The 7,058-nt window shown below is 31.5% G+C and overlaps 1 non-coding gene across 1 annotated transcript; it reads left to right on the top strand.

Moving 5' to 3' along the window:
• The first annotated feature begins 2,463 nt into the window (after positions 1-2,463).
• Positions 2,464-2,530, top strand: Smp_tRNA_01580_Gln_TTG.1.1. Its single transcript has one exon. It is a non-coding gene (tRNA).
• The last annotated feature ends 4,528 nt before the right edge of the window (positions 2,531-7,058 follow it).

Raw genomic sequence — 7,058 nt, 5'->3', positions numbered from 1 at the left:
CAACAGTGTTAATGTCTAACTTCAACCAGTCCACGAAGTTGAGCAACCGTTCACCAATTGTCATCAGTGAGTCCCCATCTCACAACAGACGTGGTTTGAACCCTACTGGTCTCTGCTTCTCACTAGAACTCTAGGAATTATCTCTTGAAGTCAGTCACTAGTGAGCATATGATTATAATCAGAAGGGGTTTTTGTGGAGATTTAGTATTTGCATAGTTGAAAGCATCAGTCAATTGATATTAGGTTAAATTATACTTATTTAGCTTGCATGTAGCTGTAAAAAAGTACATTATAAAATGAATCGATTCTATTCTATGAAAATAATCAAATACATGAAACCTGAATAGAAATGAAAACTTTCAGTCCTTAGTACAAGTAATAGACGTAAAATTCAAGTTACATGTTTATTCGATGTATTAGTTGAAAACTAGATATGATAAGAATAATCATTTTCTTATATATTATATATTCAATACAGCCCAATAAGGTAAACCTTTTATTAAAGCCTAAATCCTAGATTTAAAGGAGAGTAACATCAAATGTTAGGAGGATAATAAAATGAAAGCTGAAGTATATGTCTGGTATTATGAGAAGTAGCTTATTCGTTTCGAGTGTTGTTGACATATGAAGTTGATTTTTGCCAGTCGTGTTTGACACGTATTCTCATATTAAGAAGGATTATAGATGCTTCATTAAATAATATTGTAAATATCTGTTTACACAGTAAGTTATTGAATTATTATTGCTAAATACGACTCAGTTTATTTTATGCAAACTCGACTATCAATATAGCTGTAAATAATTCATATAAAAGTGGTTGGATGGAGAACGGTGGTGGGTGGCTTTTGCTCCTCCATCAGGGGTGACAGGAGTAAATAAGTCAGCTTTTCTCACGTTTAGTAGCGTTAATATATATATATATATATATATATATATATATTCAGTACATGGCTTTGAAAAAATAAAGGATTGCTACACAAGAACTGATACATAGTATTATTCAGCGTATACTTGATGTTGAGATTTGTAAAAAGCAGGACAATAATTACCACTTGGATGTATATTAAACAGAAATCTGTGCAAATATTGCATAATCGAAATTTAATATCTCTTACTGTTATAATGTAAGTACTGCTAAATCAAGAAATTATCATTAATTTAACTAATGAGCAAGATGGATACTAGATGTAATAAAATGTATGCACAACATTTCACATTTGTTCTTGCCAAACCAACTAAATAGTGTTGGTCATTATTTATCAAACCATTTTGATAGTTTTGTTTTTCCTGTGAAAATCTACATCTTAATCTTGCAAAATGTATAACAAGTGTATTCGCTAGCTATTTACATCCAGAAATCTCTTTTTTTTTGCTTTGACAACATTTCAGTTACGCATCCACTTGTTTAGAAATAACATGAAGTGGAAAAATATTTTTTCACGTCAATGAAATTTCCAAGCATTCATTTACATAATTCACTTTTTAAAGAAAGATTAAGTTCTTATAATTACCATACAATAGATATCACAATGTTGGTAGTCAAAGGATTGGTTTGAAAAGCCTCTTGATGATAGATAAGTAAATGTCTAAAACAATTGATCATCTCATAATTTCATCATAATTAACATCAATAATTTTAATTGGAGGTAAGCCTGATTTAAAATATTAAACTGAAGAATAATTCATTTGACTATTCTATTATTTTCGTTTATCGATATGGTTTGATCCTCCTTATCTAATCATACATCTGTCTTTTTATTTTCTATTTTCAGCTTCATTTTTCTATTTCCCTGTATTCTCTGATCAATAACTATTGGAAAATAATGGGAATTTTAAGTTGTTTTTACTTACATCAGTATTATTGTTTTCAATTATATTCGTTATAGGCATTAATCATTCATATACTTTTACATTGCCATAACTATGTTCCACAATATTTTCGTCTATTAGAAAAACTTTCAACATTTCCATAGAGACTTATCACTGGCTCATCACTAATTATGGAATTATATTAGAAGTGATATTCCCAATAGCTATGGATTACTTCAGTAATAATATGAAACGGGTCGAATAAATGAACTAAGACTGCAACTGGTCAGTCTCTAATTGTCATGTGTGCATAATGTGCGTATTGCCTCGATATAACCTTAATTCACAAGCATTATAAGCGAAGATGGATAGTGGCTAGCAGTGGAATCCAGTTTGATGCGCGCTTCGTCCTATTTGGGACTCGTCAGATGAATGTACCTGCATTTCAGGGTTGATGTTCACTCTAGGACTCGAAATCAGTATCTTTCGCTTTAAACGTCATCGCGTTATCCATTCAGCTACTGAGTCCTGATAGCCACTTGCTTGTGCGATGGGGTGAAGTTTAAATTCACTTAGTATTGTTTGTTTGAATCTTTCCATTGATGCTTAGGACTGCAACTAGTCAGTCTCTCACAAGCAAGTGGCTATCAGGACTCAGTAGCTGAGTGGATAACGCGATGGCGTTTGAAGCGAAAGGTACTGGGTTCGAGTCCCAAAATGAACATCAACTCTGAGATGCAGGTACATTCAGCTGATGAGTCCCAAATAGGACGCAGATTGGATTCCACTGCTAACCACTATCCATCTTTGCTTACAAAACTTATAGGTTATTGTCATAATTTCTCTGATTACGAGCCAGCTACCACTCGACAAGTTCCCGAATCCTCCATGAAGGGTGACAGGCGGAAGTAAGTTTATAAGTAAGTGAAAAACATAAGAATATCAAGCTAACTATATCGTATTTTGAAATTAAAAAAGTCTATCTTATCATAACTTCAAATGAGTTATTAAAATTTAAATAAATGATAATGCAGTATTATGTTATGATTATGACTGAATTCAAGTATATCGAGTTAGATTTAACCCTCTTTAGTTTAAATATTAAGACTTAAAACAAAAAAAGATCGAAATATTTCAAGCAAAAAATAAATCAATAGTGATAATAGTAGCCTTATTTATGATCATGAATTTTGTAACAGAAACAAATTTTGAGCACCAATTGTGAAATATTGTAAGAAATTTTTCTTTGACATGTATTGAAATTGTAAAAATACAAAAAAATGATATTTTGTAAATGTTTTCCTTTTCAATAGTGCATATCCTGTCACCCATCTTTAACCATGGATATTTCCTTGTAGTTAAGATATTATAATTGAACTTTCATAGTTGAGATCATGAGTCAGTTGAAGCTAGACCACCATGGAAAACCTGGAAGCACTACACGGCCGTTTCGTCCTATTATGGGACTCGGTTAAATGCTCTGGCGCGAGAATGGTAGGTTCTGGGTTCGAATCTCGCGAGACAGTATCGTGGATGCGCACTGTTGAGGAGTCCCACGGTAGGACGAAACGGTTGTCCTTTGCTTCCAGGTTTTCTTTGGTGGTCTAGCTTCAATTGACCCATGATTTCAAGTATATATTAGAATTCTTCCTTTTGTTTTTAAATAAAATATATACTCGGACTAAACTAATTTGTTAGTAAATAGCCGAAAAATTTTTTTTGTTTTCTTTAAATTAACTAATCATCTAAAATATTTTTCTAGGTCACTCTGACAAATAAACACATATATTGATATTGTAAAGAATAATATTATAAATTAAATGACTTTTCCATTTTCTTAGGAAAATACCTATAATTTAAGGTAATAAAATGACATTTTAATTGTTAAACTATTATGTCAAGATATATATATTCAATAGTTTATTATGTCAACAAGAATATACAGGTATACACATACAAGCGCACATCTCAATGACAAATGTTTTTATTTTAATTCTTTCATCGAATAGATGAATAATTACTTATGACCAGAGGAAATTATACACTTTACAGCAAGAAAAGAAAAAAACATTATTTTCTCTTTCACTGATTATTACCCCCAAATGCCCTGGTACGGTCGAGAGTGAGAAAAGTCGGCTCTCCCTCTCGAAATGCTCTCACATGGCCACGCGTATATAGCCTCTTTCAGGTAAGACCTACTGGCTGCCTTCTCGCTGCATTACTCTTGTGTACGAAATTGAGAGGACGAAAGCGAATGTCCGGCGCTTTAATATGGTCGGTGGACACGGAAAGTCCATCTAGGGGAGTTAGAAAACCCTGACTCCAAACCAATGGTGAACATGGGCTCCAGTATCCTGAGGGGACAAATGGCGTATAAATCAATCGTTGGTCACCGGCTATCATGGGACTGCATCTCCTCACGATGCTCCACCGCCTTGTGGGTCAAAGTCTCGGGGTGTGGACCCCTAAGAAAACCACCTGTTTCGGTCTGGGCATCCGAGCACTATCATAGCCCTCACCCAATTACAACGAAATGACGTTTTTTTGTGTGGCGCATATATATCTGGTTCCCCCGTTGTATCAATATTTATGTGTTTAAATAAATAAATAAATAAATTAGTTTTCTATTTTACATTCATTTATAATGCGATTTGAACATTTGTAATTTTTATGAATGGATGAATTATCAAAAATAATAGGGATTTATTTAAAGGAAGGTTAAATCAATTAGATTATATCCCTTTTTTTATAAAATATGTTAAGTATAATAGAACAATTAAAAAAACATATTGTTGGACAATTTTATAGTAGTGGAATTGATGCACATTGCTTAATCAGTAAGATTTGAGTTATCTTAGGAAATTGACGTATCATAACTCATAGTAGATTTTTGTAATACTAAACTTTCAGGTATTCTATTAATGTTAATACCAAAAGTTGCAGTTTTTGCAGGCAAACGCCAATTCCTTTAGAAACAGTAGCTAGTATATATTCGTATATTCACTTAAGTACATTAACATTTAATAAGTGAAGATTAAGTTAGACATCATGTCATACAAATTATTAAATTACAGCTAATGAAGGTTATTTGACACTATCTGGTTACCATGGCGACTTTAATCTAGATTCAACCGATCAGCTCAGAAAGATAAAATTCAATTGATCACAAGGTGAGAAATCAAATGAACGACTCAGTTGTCAGAATACATTCAATGTATTGTTGAAAAACAAGAGAGGCTGAGAAAAAGGAATTATTGTTCTTCAACAGCACTTAAAGATGGAACAGTTTTCTGATTGTTACTTTAAAGTGTCACTTCGAAAAATGCGTAGGGATCCAAATAAAATTATTAGCTAGAAAAAACCATTTGGATCAACTGTAATTAAACATAGTTTATTGTTTTCAATAAGAGCCCTATCATATCATGACATACATACCATGATTTGTGTGAATTAAATTAAAATATCAATCTACTGAGAGTAGGCTAATAATATATATATATATATATATATATATATATACAACAAACATGTAAATTTCAAATAGCTTAGGAAAGTAATCCATAAGAAGGTATTTCAATATCAGATTATTCCCTTAGATTTATATATAAAATAAGTTTTCCTCACCAAATGATATCACTAGTAAACCTGTTAAAAATAACAGAGTATTGAGTAGCTTATTAAGACTGAACTTATTGCCTCAAACCATTGACCTTATCATGCTGAATCCCTTATAAGTGACAAGGTTCAACGTTGGTTTTGAGAGATTCCACTAGGAAACTCTGATCTATTGAGTTAATCATGTAAGGTGTAGAATAGTAATTCGTTGATGATATAACATGATTTTCGTAATAGATTATAAATAAAATGAAGACAATGAGTGTCGACCATTGGAATCTTATTCAGTGTTCAGTGAGTATGGTATTTATAACGAGGAGTTGTGATCGTATATCAGTAAGAAGACACGAATGAATGTATTGTATTGGGAATTCGAAATCAGATAGTCATCAATTACAAAAGAATCATTAGTTCATACAAACACCACAATGAGGTACTCAAAAGAGATATCATATTATTAAATAAACAGGTATCATTGAGATTTGTAAATAATATTTTATTTTGTAAACTACAGTCTCTAAGATCATATGTGATAACTGAACATGACAATATTAGGGTTTTATTTGTTAACGATTTCTGATTACTAACAGTTATTTGATAAAATGAATCTTAACTACTTCTCATGAGTGTAGTAAATGTTTATGTCAGTCATGTAAGAAACTATGTGATGTGTCATAGATAACTTATCAATTAAGTATGCAACAGGAGAACATTTAATAATATTTATGCCAATTATGATGGATGATAGTAAAAAAGATTGATGAACGCTAAACCTGATAAGACGAACTTAACAGTAACAGTTACCGCTATAAGTTTACACGTAAAAGACATGCCTATGCTGTCTTAACTTTCAAGTCCTACATTATAAACGGTGAAGAGAATGGTTCATACCTTTTGATGAGACTTATTCTCTTTCAACTCACTTCCACACCAAGTGTAATGCTTAAACTACTTAGTTTAATCCATAATTTAGCTTCAAAAACAAATGTATCTTGTGGTTATTCAATCTTTTTATTTCATTCATAAGCTGAATTATCGAATTCATCTAATAAAACTTCACAAAGTTGGTAATAGACCCTGACGAATCATATTTTATATTGACTTTACAACAAGTAACCTCAACATTGTGAGCTATATTTAATCACAAATTATTCGCATCAAATACACACAAATTTAGAGTTGTTAATTATATGTGCCACGTTTATGTTTAAAATTGACCCCTTAAGCAAGCCAAATGAATATTCCATGTAATAGTCTCTGCCTTCTTTCTCTTCACTAAATATGAATGTAAATATCAGTTATATTTACTATTTTGAACCAATACAAATCTTATTCTAGTTGATTAAAAACGTTCTGCCTTAAACGCGTTTCCATTTCTCCCAAAAAATGTTTGGAATTTGTAAAAATTATCATAATCCTCATACAATTTGAGTTCATCCAAAACCCTATACTTCGGAAAATTTACCTTTGGAAACAAATATAATTATTTTTAAAAAAAATACCATTAATAAATTCAGTTTCCGAGATAAAAATGATGGGAAAGACTTTAAACCACTAAAATTCAACGTGAATATATTAGATTGTTTATTCAGAAAAATGAAATTTAGCCATCGTTAGAAGTTTGAAATTGAATT

This window comes from Schistosoma mansoni, chromosome 4, assembly GCF_000237925.1.
Source record: "Schistosoma mansoni strain Puerto Rico chromosome 4, complete genome".
In the NCBI taxonomy this organism is placed as follows: Eukaryota; Metazoa; Platyhelminthes; class Trematoda; order Strigeidida; family Schistosomatidae; genus Schistosoma; species Schistosoma mansoni.
This window is presented reverse-complemented; position numbering and strand designations above follow the sequence as displayed.